The sequence below is a fragment of the Daucus carota genome, chromosome 6 (assembly GCF_001625215.2).
Source record: "Daucus carota subsp. sativus chromosome 6, DH1 v3.0, whole genome shotgun sequence".
Taxonomy (NCBI): Eukaryota; Viridiplantae; Streptophyta; class Magnoliopsida; order Apiales; family Apiaceae; genus Daucus; species Daucus carota.
This window is the reverse complement of record NC_030386.2, coordinates 9168998-9184344: the sequence shown is the minus strand read 5'-3', so window position 1 is coordinate 9184344 and position 15347 is coordinate 9168998. Positions and strand designations below refer to the sequence as shown.

General features: G+C 36.3%; 1 non-coding gene across 1 annotated transcript; it reads left to right on the top strand.

Moving 5' to 3' along the window:
- Nucleotides 1-8393: 8393 nt before the first annotated feature.
- Nucleotides 8394-14219, top strand: LOC108192540 (uncharacterized). The gene is made up of 5 exons (XR_010284702.1): nt 8394-8589; nt 8744-9202; nt 9278-9530; nt 9619-10637; nt 12577-14219. It is a non-coding gene; the product is annotated as an uncharacterized LOC108192540 (transcript).
- Nucleotides 14220-15347: the final 1128 nt, after the last annotated feature.

Here is a 15347-nt window from a genome sequence, read left to right as displayed (position 1 = left end):
ATTTTTGGGCTGAAGCTGTGAACACTGCTTGCTTCACTCAAAACATCTCACTAATTACCAAACCTCATAATCTAACTCCCTTCCAACTCTTCAAAGGAAAGAAGCCAACAATTAGCTTTCTTCATGTTTTTGGATGCAAGTGTTATGTTCTAAGAAATCAAGGTGAAAATCTTGGAAAATTTGAGGCCAAGGCAGATGAAGCTATTTTTGTTGGATACTCTGATGGAAAATCATTTAGAGTATATAATCTGAGAACCAACATTGTTATGGAATCAATCCATGTAGTTTTTGATGATAAGAAGATTCAAGGATTCTCAGATGAAGGATTTCATGATAATCTCAGATTTGAAAATGAAGGTGAAGGTGATCTGTATGATAGTGATGATGATGATGATGATGTTATTCAAAATGTTGGACTTAATCCTGGAATCAATATTCCAACTGATGACTCTCTGGTGCAAGAAACAACTGCAATTGGAAATTCAACTGAAGCATCAGTTGAAACTACATTGGAGGGATCAGTTGAAACACCTCAAGAATCATCAGTTGAAAGAATGTCTCAAAGTTTCAATCAGTCTAGAAATAATGAGATGTCAAATTTAGGGGGAGCTTTCCAACATGGAAACCTGAACTTCAATAATGAAGCCACATCATCAAGACAATCACTTCCACCACAAAGAAAGTGGACAAGGGATCACCCTTTTGAGCTAATTATTGGAGATGCAAATGCATCTGTACAAACAAGAAGAGCAACTCAAGATGAGTGCTTATACAGTGCATTCCTTTCACAGGATGAACTCAAAGTCATAGAAGATGCTCTCAAAGATGCTGATTGGGTTCTTGCTATGCAAGAAGAATTAAATCAATTTGAGAGAAACAATGTATGGAAGCTGGTACCCAAACCTAAAAACAGAACAATTGTAGGAACAAGGTGGGTATTCAGAAACAAGGTGGATGAGAATGGAGTTGTCACCAGAAACAAGGCAAGGCTTGTTGCTAAAGGATACTCTCAATCTGAAGGAATTGATTTTGATGAGACCTTTGCACCAGTTGCAAGACTAGAAGCAATAAGAATCTTCCTGGCCTATGCTGCTCATGCAAACTTTAAAGTTTATCAAATGGATGTCAAGAGTGCTTTTCTAAATGGTGAACTGGAAGAGGAGGTATATGTCAGTCAGCCTCCTGGTTTTGAAGATCCAGAATTTCCAGAGTATGTTTACTTCTTATTAAAAGCACTCTATGGACTAAAGCAAGCACCAAGGGCATGGTATGACACTCTGTCTCAATTCTTGTTAGATAATCATTTTTCCAGAGGAACTGTGGATAAGACACTATTTTACAGAAATATAAATGGTGCCTTTATTCTGGTTCAAATTTATGTAGATGATATAATTTTTGGTTCTACAGATGAGAAACTTTGCAAAAAGTTTGCTAATCTTATGAAAAGTCAGTATGAAATGAGCATGATGGGAGAGCTCACCTATTTTCTTGGTTTACAAGTTAAACAAGTAAAGGAAGGTATATTCATAAATCAAACTAAGTACATTTATGATCTACTTAAAAAGTTTGATTTATTGGATTGCAAAGAAGCTAAGACTCCCATGCCAACAGCCACCAAATTAGAGTTAAGTCCTAATGAGAAATCTGTGGACATCTCTAATTATAGAGGCATGGTTGGTTCTCTTTTATATTTGACAGCTAGTAGACCAGATATTATGTTTTCTACATGCCTCTGTGCTAGATTTCAATCTGATCCTAAAGAATCACATCTTATTGCTATAAAAAGAATATTCAGATATCTTAAGGGAACACCAAATCTTGGTATTTGGTACCCTAAAGACTCTGGATTTGATCTAATTGGATATTCAGATGCTGATTTTGCAGGATGTAAAATTGATAGAAAAAGTACAACAGGCACCTGTCAATTTCTTGGTGACAGATTGATTTCTTGGTTTAGCAAAAAGCAAAAATTTGTATCAACCTCTACAGCTGAGGCTGAGTACATTGCAGCTGGAAGCTGTTGTGCACAATTATTGTGGATGAGAAATCAATTACTTGATTATGGATTAAATCTCTCAAAAATCCCAATATTTTGTGACAACACCAGTGCTATTGCTATAACTGAAAATCCAGTACAACACTCAAGAACCAAGCACATTGACATCAAATACCACTTCATAAGAGAACATGTGATGGCTGGTACTGTTGAAATGCATTTTGTTCCAAGTGAAGAACAGATTGCAGATATTTTCACAAAGCCTCTTGATGAATCCACATTCACAAGGTTGGTAAGTAAATTAGGTATGTTAAATTTCTCCTAATTTAGAGTGAATTTTTCTGTAATTTGGCAGCCAGAATTTGATTAATTTTGATTTATCAAAATTGAATTAGTTATAATTCTGGATAAAGTCTATAATATTTCAACTGATGAACTAGTGAAATTGTTTCAACTGATGTTTGAAACAATATCCTCTTGTTTTGTTTTTCATTCAACTGATGACACCAGTTGAAGACACTTTCAACTGATCTTCATCAGTTGAATAGGAAGTTTAAAGAGGCGCTTATTCCATCCGTTGAAAGCATTATCAGATCTGAGCCGTTGAAATTTCTTTTATCTCTCTCCTACTTTATACACACGATCGTGTGTGTAATTTTTGTAGAGTTCAATAAGAGTAATTTCTTCTCAACGGTAATTTCTCAGCCAATCACAGCAATTTTCTGAGAAAGTATTTAAGTGTTTTAATTTATTTTCACTTCTTTTCATCTCACTCTTTCAAATTCTCAAAGCTCTCTTCTCTCTCTGTGCAAAAGCAAGTTCTAATTTCTCTTCAAGCTTTCTCTGTAACTGCAATGGCACCAATGAAGAAGTATACTGCACCAAGTGGGTTCATTTATGAGAAGAACAACTTCGCATCATTTGTGGATACCAAGGCAGTAGAGGAGAAGGAGTACCACAGGATGATGGAGTTCATCAAGTCAAGCCAGCTCTCTTATGCTATGCTTGAAGCTCCTACCATCTACCATGAAATAGTGGAGGAGATGTGGACCTCTGCAGAGTTTAATAGTGAGCATGAAACTCTAACCTTCTCTGTCAATAATGAAATTCATTCTGTCAATGCTGATGTTATGAAAGCATGCTTTAAGATTCCCGAAGATACTGTTTTATCTTTGCCTAGTGATAATCAGTTGGTTAATTTACTTTATGCCATGAATTATGTTTTGCCAACTGATGCCTTAGGTAAAATAGAAAGAAGGGGTCTTAGGAGAGAATGGAGCTATTTATGTGATGCCTTTATTAAGGCATTTTCTGGTAAAATTAGTAATTTCAATGCACTCACTTCCCAGATTTTACAAATGCTTTACATGTACCTGACTAATGAATATTTCAACTTTGGTGGTTTGATGATCCAAGAAATTGGGGAGAAACTAGGTGATAAAACTGGTAGACCTAGGAATATTTATTATGTCAGATTTCTCATGATGCTAGCTAATCATCTCAACAAAAAGCTAGTTATTACTAACAAGGAAGCCAAGCTTCCCAGTTTTGTGCAGGAAAAGAGAGTCTTTAAAGACCTCTTTAGGATGAATTTATACCCCTCCTTGGAGGTGGTGTACCTGCCAATAATGGAGGCTAGAAAAGAAAAGGAGGTACATGGCTTTCCTACTACTCTCTCTCAACCCTCAACTTCTTTGCTTTCTGCCATCAGGGCTGTTGAAGAGGCCCATCAACAGTCCACACAAGTGGCAAAACCTTCTAAAACCAAGTCTTCTAAACCAACCTCAGATGCCTCCCAAAAGGCATCTGTTGTAAAATCCAAGAAACACAAACCTGAGGGGAGTGTGATTGGAGGATGTGAGGGGGAGGGAAAGGGTGAACATAAAAGAAGCCCTAAGAATAAGGAAGGAAAGGTGTGTGCTGACCAGCCTGGCCACTCTGCAGTCTCCCAAAAGACTATAGATGTTAATATGGAATTAAACTCATCCCTAGCAGCATCCTCCCAAAAGGATGTTGCTATTGAAAATAGTCCTCAACCAGGGACACAGTTAAAAAGGGGGAGGGACACCACTTCTTCACCAATAAAAGCTTATGGGAGAAAGAAGATGAGAAGTGACAAAGTTAAGCACTCTGCACACACACAGGCATCCATTCTGGATTTTATGCCTTTAACTTCTCAAAGTCAGATTGATGTGACTCCAATAAATGTGGAGTCACAGCCCCCTTCTTCATCTCAACCAATCACCCATATTTATGATCTCACCATCTCTACTACTCAAACACAATCCCCAACCTCTTCTGTGGATGTGGAATTAATTCACACCACACTTGTAAATTCTCCATCTTTGGATTTCATGGAGAAGCCCCCATCTGAGATTGATCATCATCATTTTGATGATTTGTTGGATCTTTCTCTTCCATTTCCTTCTTCTGTGACAGTGTGTTCTGTGGATTTTCCTTTAAAATCAATCACCACAGACTCAACTATCACAGCTTCTAAACCTATTTCTTCATTTTCTTCAACTGATCTCCCTCATCAGTTGAACAGTGTTTGTCCTTCAACTGATCTGCTTAACAGCTCTCATCAGTTGAATGCATCCTCTACTCATGTTTCAACTGATGTCCCTCATCAGTTGACAACTGCTGCTACTTCAATTAATTTACCTTTTTCTACAGCAGTTGATCACATGGTAGCACAAACACTTCTAGGATTGAGTGGAGTGAGCTATGGAGTGGAGAGGCAGCCTAGTGAGCTGGCAAAAGGAGAGGGTGTGGAGAGTCTGGCATTTTCTTCTAGCCAGGAAAAAGGAGAGGATAAGAGTGACCCTTTAGTAAGGGTAAGTGAGGGAGAGGTAAGTGGTGTGGTGAGCCAAGGGGAGCCCTTGATGCAAGAAAAGAGAGAAATTGAGAGAAATGCAGGTGTCAATGAAGGGTTTAGTGAACAAGAGTTTCAAGCTAAATACAGATCCATATTGGATGGTGTTTCACTAGACCCTGAGACTTTTACTCATGGGATGTCCTCCATTCAAGATTTTGCCAGATTGGACAATCAAGCAGCTGAGAGGCACCTCAATCTGATTCACACTACATCTTCTATGCTTAGAGCAAAGGAGGCATTTACAGCTCTGCCTGCCAATGCAGGAGATGATTTTCATTATGATGATAGTGATGAAGACCTCAATGATGCTCTTGAGGAATCCCTTGTTGAACAACCTACAACTTCTCTACCTTCATGGCTCTCCATGCCGTCTGCCAATGCAATAGCTGTTAGCATGGAGCTGGAAAGGCAAGCCTCCACCATTCTTCAATCACAATCTGGAAGCTCATCCTCCTCTCCAGCCATCTCTGCCACCATTGTCAGTCAAGCTCTGGACAATCTCAAGCTTCACAAATATCAATCTCTCCATTTTCAGCATGAGATAGAGCATCTCAATTCTCTCATTGCCTCTGTTAAGACTGATCTGACCAAACAAATTGATGAAAAGCTTCCAGCTCAGGTCAAATCAGCTCTTTCTGCATCTGAGCAAAAACAACTCCAATTGGAAAAGCAAGTGGCAGCTCTGGAAGGAAATGTCTATATCTTAAACTCTAGAATGGATGAGATGTTGCAGCATCAAAGAATTCAGACTGGACTTCTTCAACATCTCCTTCTTGCCTCTGGTGTTTCTCTTCCCAGTCCATCCCCTACACTTGCTGCTAACAAAAAGGGGGAGAAAGAATTACCAACTCCTGCAGAATTGATCAGCCAAATTCCTCCTCCTTTCCACACTGAAAGGGAAAAGCTAAAGATAGAAAGGATGAAAGAATTGGACTCTATTGCAAAGAGAGTGGCTCAACTGGGCAAGAAATCTTCTACATCTTCTACAGCCACCACAGCTCAAATCTCTTTTCCAATCACAACCACAATTCTCAGGGTGATTACACCTGAGATTGTTATCCCTTCCAAGACAGAAAAGGGTGAGCCATCATTTTTGAATGAGTTCAAGCCCATTCTGTTTCCAAACAATTGTGGCTACTCCAAGCCTGGAAAAGACTCAAGCTCAATCTACTTTCCACTAGCTAGGCCTGACAAGAATGAATACAAGCTTTTGGGCCAAGAGATCAAAAGTTACAAAGACTGTGCAGATGTGGCTCTAAAAGCTCATTTTGCCATCATCTACAGAGAAGGCCAGAAGTTGTTTATTGGAACTGGCCATCCTCACTACTCATTTGCAAAAGCTGAAGAGGTGGCCAGAGAATGTGAAAAAGAGGAGTTTGAATCCCAACTCTCTTTGAACCAAATAGAGGTTGATGAAGGGTATGCTATTGAGCTGGAAGAGGAGTTGGCAGCTGAGCTTCTAAATGAGAAAAGATTGCCTCTTGAATCTTCTCCAAAGAAAAAGAGAGTCAAATCTAAAACTAAGATGCCTGAGGCAGCCAAGAGAAGAGAAGAAGTGCCAGAAAAGCCTATCTCAAAGCCTTCCTATCCAATCAAGGACACCACAGTGGTACATCCAGATGTCAACTTCCATGATGAGCCAATAATGCCAAAGGAGGAGCCAATTGACTTGGAAGATATCCCAATTCCAGCCTTTCTTGTTCAAGAAACTTCCAAGCCTAAGAAGAAAGTCAAGTCTGTGGCTAAGAGGATGGCTAATCCTCCTAAACCTCCAAAAGAACCTGAAAACCCTGATGACTATCTCATTATTGCTAACATTGAAGAAATTTCTGAGTTGGAGCTGGAGCTGGATGATCTTCAAGCAGTAAGAGGAATAGAAGCAACTTCAAAATTACTTGAAAGATTGGTATTCTCTTACAAAAACAAGGGTGATGTCATCTGGCCTCTTCACAGAGTTCTGAATTCTGAGGGATTCAGTTCTCTAACAAAAATATATGGATCTATGAAGAGGACTGGAGGATTTACACCACCTGCAAAGCAAATGGTACTAAAGAGAATCCTTGAGATCAGGAAGGAATGGAACTCAGATGCTAGTCTACAAAGAAGGCTGAAAATTCCCTACACTGGAAAGAAAATTCATCATGAACCTACTCCAGTCATGGAATTTAGGGACAATCAAGGTGTTAGGAGATTTTTCAGACCTAAAGATCAACTCAAGGTTGCTAGCTTGAATACCTTTGAAGACTCTCCAATCCAAGCTCAACAGACAAGACAGTGATGAAGAATGGTTCTACAGGATCTTTCAGAAACAGATCAATATTCTTGAAGAAAAACTTAAGTCTAGAAGAAGAAGATCTTCTAGGAACAAGTAACTGCTCAGTCTAGAGGAGCATAATTATCTGTAAACTTTTCTAACTCTTGTATTTGAATTCTGCATTTTATTTTATTAATGTTTTGTTATCATCAAGTGTAGAATTTATGTCTGCATCTTCTCCAGTCATAAATTGGGGGAGATTGTTAGGAATCAATAATTTTGATGATAACATAAACATTTTGTAACATGTCTTACTTAGAATCTTTATCAAATTTCAGTTGTAATTGTTACATTTCTTGTCTTTGGGAATTATCAACGGATGGGTAGAATAGGATGGCTAATTGTAAATATCCAATGCCATGTAATTTTATCTAAGTGAAGGATATTCAACTGATGAGATGTAACTATTCAACTGATGATGTTTCAACTGATGAAAATCAAGCATTCAACTGAAGACAAAGTATTCAACTGATAATGCTGAGGAATTCAACTGATGAGACTGGAACAACATTCAACTGATGGAGTCTGTAATTCATTCAACTGATGAGCCGGACATTCAACTGATAAAGTAAAGAGCAGTTGAAAACAACCAGAACTTTCAACTGATGAAGCAAAGAGCAGTTGAAAGTGACTAGAGCTTAAGTCTGACAAATCACATGGATCGAATTACACTAAAATAGACATGGAAGCCTAATTAGGAAAATAAAGAAGAAGCAGAAACATACTTATCTCATGCAGTGCAATCTGGATCAAATCAAGATGATGGTCAAAGATGAAGACATCTCAGAAAGCATGCATAAGACAAAGTTGTGCAGCATTGTTTTTAGATTAGAGTGCATTTTGTAATCTAGCTAAAAGCTTTGTTAAACTTGGAGTATATAACCAAGTTAGTAGCATCAGCTGAACTTGTTCAAATTACTTGAGAGAAAAATCTGAGAGTTAGAACTTGTTTTGAGTGATGAACCAGCAGCTGTGCGAATTGTAAACAATCCACAGATTCTTCGATATAAATCTCACGGGTGGATCATTCAATCCACCCGTATTTTTAATACTTGGTGTTTTTCTGTTTACTATGTTCTTAGTATATTATTCTTGAATCTTTTAAACTTGTAAAAGATTGTATTCAACCCCCCCCCCCCCTTCTACAATCTCTCTCTTAGTTGGTGTAAAATAACATTTCTCCCTCTGACGAAGTTGCATGGATAATGGTTGGTTCCAGTTCTAATACTACTCCTGACCGTGACATAATAATTGAGCCAAAGATGAGTAAGCTGAAACGAGTATCCTATGTTCATCCGAAGTTTATGGCACTCCAATATCCGCTTTTGTTTCCGAATGGAGAAGATGGCTACCATGACAAAATTCCATTTAATAGCGCTGATCCTGATAATCTAAGTGATCGTGATTACTTATATCAATGAAGGATTACTACGTTTATAGGTTTCAGATTCGACAAAATGAAGGTATAAATGGAAACCCTGTCATTTTACACCTTGAGTTACATATTAAGTTCTAATACAAACCTGTAATAGTATTGTGTTATATTACTGTGCAGCTTTGACACCTAGGCTTGGTGGTAGGCTCTTTCAACAACACATTGTTGATGCATTCTCCTCCATTGAGCAAACACGGTTATGGTGGTTCAGGAAAAACCAGACCATATTAAGGAATGAACTTTATAGCCATATCTGTGATTCTGTACGCAATGGAAATGCTAATCCAGCTGATGTTGGAAAAGGAGTAATTCTACCTTCAGGCTTTGTCGGATCAAAGAGGTACATGCAACAGAATTTTCAAGACGCTTTGGCGGTTTGTAGACATGTTGGTCATCCAGATGTTTTCCTAACGATGACTTGCAATCCTTTGTGGGATGAAATTCAAAAGATGATGCAATTGGTACCTGGTTGCGAGACAGAAAACTCACCAGATATTATATCTCGAGTTTTCCGATTGAAACTTGATCAACTAACAACTGACATTAAGAAGAATGGCCATTTTGGTGTTTGTGTTGGAGGTAAACTTAATCTTAGCAGCATGATTGCATTTGGTTCAGTCTATGTATAAATTTTAACTTACTATTTTCTCACAGTTATGTACGTGGTTGAGTTCCAGAAGAGAGGTCTTCCGCACGTTCACATGCTCATATGGCTTGACAGCGCATCGAAGAAATATCTTAAGAATAACGTGGACAAATTTGTGTCAGCAGAAATACCTGATCCGGTTAAAGATCCCGTTGGCTATGCAGCAGTCAAAGCCTTTATGATACATGGCCCATGTGGCCTTCAAAATCCTAAATCTCCCTGCATGAAAGGCATGAAATGTATCCGGCATTTTCCCAAAAAGTAAACTCTCTTTAGCTTTTTATATTCTGCACCGCACGACGTCATTTATGTACATCTGCTTCAATTGCACTCATTAATCTAACTTCAGGTACTGCCCAAGAACTATGTTTGATGAGAGCGGTTTCCCACTATACAAACGGCGTCGACAAAACATCACTGTCAAAGTTCGCAATGCGGAGTTGGATAACCAGTGGGTAGTGCCTTATAACAGAGATTTATTAGTCAAGTACCAATGCCATATGAATATTGAAATCTGCTGTCATGCTCGAAGCCTTAAATATTTATTCAAATATTGCTTGAAAGGGCATGATACAGCAACTGTTCATGTCACTGGTAGGAAGCGAACATCATCCAATGTAAATCCTAATGAGCCTGTAGATGAAATTCAGGCTTACTTTGACGGGAGGTACATATGTGGTGCTGAGTCTGCTTATAGGATTTTCGGGTTCCCTATACACCACCGCACTATCTCTGTGGAGCGTTTACCATTTCATTTGCCCGGACAGAAGAATTGTACCTTCTCCTCCAGCCAGCCTTTACAGAAAGTTGCAGAGAAGGAAAAAGACAAGCTAAGCAAGCTCGAAGCTTTTTTTCTGCTGTGTGCTTTCGATACTAATGCCAGGAAATGTACATACCAGCAAATCCCAGAGCACTATGTCTGGAATGATGGTCAGAGGAGATGGAATCCAAGAAAGAGAGGTTTTCAAATTGGACGTTTATCATACACGCATCATAGTAGTGGTGAAGTATGGTTCATGCGTTTGCTCCTCACAAAGGTTTGTGGTCCAACATCATTTAAAAGTCTGAGAACAGTTAATGGTGTATGTCATGCGACTTTTCGCGATGCCTGCAAGGACTATGGTTTGCTTGATGATGACAAAGAGTGGCATGAGGTTATACAGCAATGTGCAAATGGTGGTTTACCACCACAGATAAGACAACTATTTGTGCACATAATAGTAAATTGCAAGGTCACAGATTTATTACATCTGTGGAATTCCCATTGGAAACACATGGTTGAAGACATTTTACTTAAACGTCGTCAACTAGCCAAGGATGATAACCTCATGCTTAGTGAGAAGCAGGTCCAATTTTATGCTCTTGCAGGTACATCACTACAAATATTACTAAAAGGGTGTTGCTAAATGCAAATCAGTTTTGCTTAATGCAATTCGCACAAATTACTCTTCTAGCCTTTTAGCACAGTCTACGTATTAAATGCTGAATGTGAGTGGGGGTATATTAAATACGCTTAGGTGGTTACGAGGAGCATTTGCATTTTAGTGTTTTCCTGTGTTATTATTTAGAAGAAAGATTTTAATAATTAAAATTGTCTTTGATAATTTTTAAATTCAATTCTTTAATATATATCAAATTTTAAATTGACATCACACAATTAATAATTATCATAAAGATATTTTATAAAATTTTAAGATTTTATCATATTTTACTTATTTTAAATATTCTTTAAATTGTCTTTGGTTAAAATTTTAAATTCAAATTTTTAAATTAGAAATTATTAGAAAGATATTTCATTTTTGTCAATACTTATTTCATATTCTCAGTATAATTAATATATCATCATGTTTAGTAAAATTATGTTATTCTGAAAATGAGTAGAATCAATTTATCTTGAACTCTTTTTATCGCAGTATATATATTGTTTTTATTTTATAAAAAATAATATTTTATTTGTCTCTCATATTGATTGTTTATATGTATTTTAAGAAAAAAAAGACAGCGTCATATATTTTTCCAATTTTTTTCTCTCAAATAAAATTTTAAAATCTAATTTATTAAAAACAATAATTTTAAGTAAAAGTTAGTGGAGCAATTGGTCTATATTTTAAAATACATGTTTAAAAAAAATGATAACTTTGGACACATTAGGTAAATAAAAAAAATAATAAATATTATATATAAATCATGCTTTGATATCTAAGTTACTTGTAATTTTCACTTTTCACGTGTTATAATTTTGATATTGAATAATTATTATTTTATATAAATAAATATTACACCGTGCTGATGTCTTTTACCACTATATATTCTATTCAAAAGTTGTATATACTAATTTGAGCATAGCAAGTAAATATAATCACAATATGTCCACTCAAGTATAAATAAGATATAAATAAGATTTTTTTCAAAAAAATGATATAAATAAGATTTTTAATTTGTCATTTTAAGTTTCAACATTTAATTTTAGATATTTTGAATGCAAGACAAATTTAATTAATTTGTATTATATTTTTAATGAAACTTTTGATTATATGTTTTTTAATAAAAAACAATTATAATTTTAACTATCCTGTCGAAATATTTAAAAATGTGTGGTAAAAACCTAAACATCAACTAATATTAAAGAACTCATTTACAGTATTTAGAAAATGTTAAAAAAATTAATCTTACAATAATATATTGACCTTTTTTTTGAAACGAAATAATATATATATCGATGTTATTTAAACATATTATTTTGGTTTACTTACAAAAATAAGGAAATGCTACATATATGGCAGGAAAGATAAAACTATAAACAGATTCTCATTAGTGTTGATGCTGTACCGCCGTACACATTTAATGTTGCACGTAAAATTAAAAGGGATAGTAAAGTAATTTCTCTGAATTGCATCAAGCAAAACTGATTTGCATTTAGCAATCATGTACTAAAATATCAGTGCTTTGAATATTTTTGGTTTTTTATTTTATTTGCATTTTTTATGCCATTATACCTGCATTATATATTTGCCCAGAAATGTTTGATTTGCTCAGATCAATTCTTTTGCATAAAGTATTTCTCAGAAATAAGTTTTGACCAGATTGTTTTTTTTTTTGCATAATTTAAGCTCTTTGTTACAAATGAATTACATTTTAAACATTCACAGTGGATAATATATTTTGCAAGAGTTATGATTTGCTCAGGTCAATTGTTTTGCATATTTTTATTTTTTTTTTAATTTCCAGGTTAAAGCTCAAAATTAACACTGCATAGTATTTTATTTCTAAATTTCAGCATTAACCCTGCTTAATATATTTTTTTCAGAAATAGATGATTTGCTCAGATCAATAGGGAAGTCATTGAAGAATTTCCCACAATTACCACAACCTCCAAGCTCATATTTAAACCATGGTTCCAACAACTTGATTATAGAAGAAACCAGTTACAATATTGCTGAGATGAAAGCCGAGAATGAAAAATTGTTGGAAACAATGAATGAAGAACAAAGTCATGTGTACAATGCTATACTGCATTCTGTTCATAACAAAGAAGGTGGACTTTTTTTTGTATATGGAAGTGGTGGATGTGGTAAGACGTATTTGTGGAGGTCTTTGATATCAAAGCTAAGGTCAGAAGGAGAGATTGTTCTTCCAGTCGCCTCTTCTGGCATTGCAGCTACGTTATTGCCTGGTGGTCGCATCGCGCATTCACGTTTCAAGATTCCTATTGTCCTTGATGAATTCTCACTATGCGGTATAGGTCAGAATTCTGACATTGCAGAGCTTATCAGAAAAACAAGACTTATTATCTGGGACGAAGCCCCTATGCAACATAGATTTGCATTTGAATGTTTGGATCGGTCACTTCGAGATATAATGAAAGTTGTTGATCCAATACATGCCTCACAGCCTTTTGGAGGGATAACAGTACTTTTGGGAGGCAATTTTAGACAGATTCTCCCAGTCATTCCACAAGGTGATCGAAGTCAAATTCTGTCTGCGTGCATTACTAGATCTCGATTGTGGAATATTTGTACAATTTTTCTTCTGAAGAGAAACATGCGGCTTAACAAGGGTAATTCCCAGCAAGAAATTGACGAACTAAATGCTTTTGCGCAATGGGTTCTGGACATTGGTGATGGAAAATTTTCAGGGTCAACTCTCGCAGGAGGTCCTGACATGTTAGAAGATGATATCTTAGTCCCAGGTCAATTCTGTGATATGGATAGAGAGAATTCTGTTGAAAATATGATCAAAACAATATATCCAGATTTTGTCAACAATTGTGGAAATGCAAAGTATTTGAGTGAGAGGGCAATATTGACACCTACTAACCAAACAGTAGGTCACCTTAATTCTCAAATAGTTGATATGATTCCAGGCGAGTCTGTTACTTACTATAGTGTCGACAGTGCTGAAGAATTCGCTGGGAATGACAGTGATCTACATTATGCTTTTCCTATAGAGTACCTAAACTCAATGAATCTCCCTGGAATGCCGCTTCATGACCTCAAACTGAAGGTTGGTGCTGTTGTAATGCTGATGCGGAATCTTAATCAGACTCTAGGACTTTGCAACAGAACTAGGATGGTTGTCACAAAGTGTCTCAAATTCTGCGTTGAGTGTGCGGTAATATGCGGATCTTTTGTTGGTACTAAACACTTCATTCCAAGGATGGAATTATGTCCTAGCGATACTAGGATGCCTTTTAAGTTGGTTAGGAAGCAGATGCCGCTTCAGATTTGATACGCGATGACCATCAACAAGTCACAAGGACAATCACTTCAAACTGTTGGCCTTTATCTTCCTAAACCAGTTTTTACGCATGGCCAGTTTTATGTTGCCATAAGCCGGGTAACATCTCCATCTGGGTTGAATGTTTTTATTGATGATGAAAGTGGTTGCACCACAGATTTAACACAGAATGTAGTGTATAAGGAGGTTTTCTATGCTCTGCCAAAAACTTAAATTACAGAGTTGTACTTATGTTCATCTGCACTCTCATTAGGAATCACCTTTTTATTATATTTTCAAAATATGCTAATTCCTGTTGTCAATCTTACCATGTCATACAGAAACAACATACACCAGTCATACATTGGACTCTATGCAGCAGAAATGAAAATAAACAGCTCAACGAATTTTAATAACCATTCATTGCAGAAATATCTTACATTCTTCAGAAACCATACTACTTCAACTTGGGAATTAAAATCCAAATACAGCGACCATAATATTCATGGCTCTTAGGCCAAAACAAGAACATGGCATAAAACATTCTTCTGCAGCCAAAATGATAATTTAACTGATAATAGACTAGCAAATTCAACTAACAATGTTAACTTGAAAAGTGTTGTCTTCCACAAAAGAGAACACTAACTTCTGCCCAATTCGGAGTTTGTTATCTAAGGTGAACGAATTCCATCCAACTCCAAAACGACATGTTTTGTTCCTCCTTAGCACTGCAACTCTCTAGGTTTTCCCTTTCATAACAAGATTGATCAGAGTGCTTTTATTCCACTTTCTGAAAATATGCGTAAGATATCTCGGAAGGAACTGCAAAAAAAATATGTCATGGTTGTTTACTTCTTATACATTTTAAAGTGAAATTACACTGTATTCATTTTGTACGATATGCAATTAAATACTCACCACGCCGTGTCCATTTTGATCAACATGAGATTTTAGCAAATCCACCTCAAAGTCTGTCAACAAATCAGCTCTACATTTCTTCCTCTTATGCTCATTGGTACAGTCATCTGAAATTGATAAAACTTCTCCTTAATCCCACAAACATAAGTTAACAACAGGAAAAAAGGCTTTGTCTTAATATCAATACTACCTGCATTACAATGTCCTGCAGTCCCATGATTTAATCCATCAAGTTTTTCCGTTTCCTCTATTCCTAAGAAAGAACACAGTACTGATACATGAGAAAAATAAAACATATGTACAAATACAATCATTATAAAAAGAAGAAGCAGACCTTTCAGTAAAGTCCTTAACATTAGCTTATCCGGCAGTTTGTTAAAAAGATCTTCACCTTCTTCATTGTATATTGTTACATAAAAAGAAGACAGCCCAACAAATTCAAAG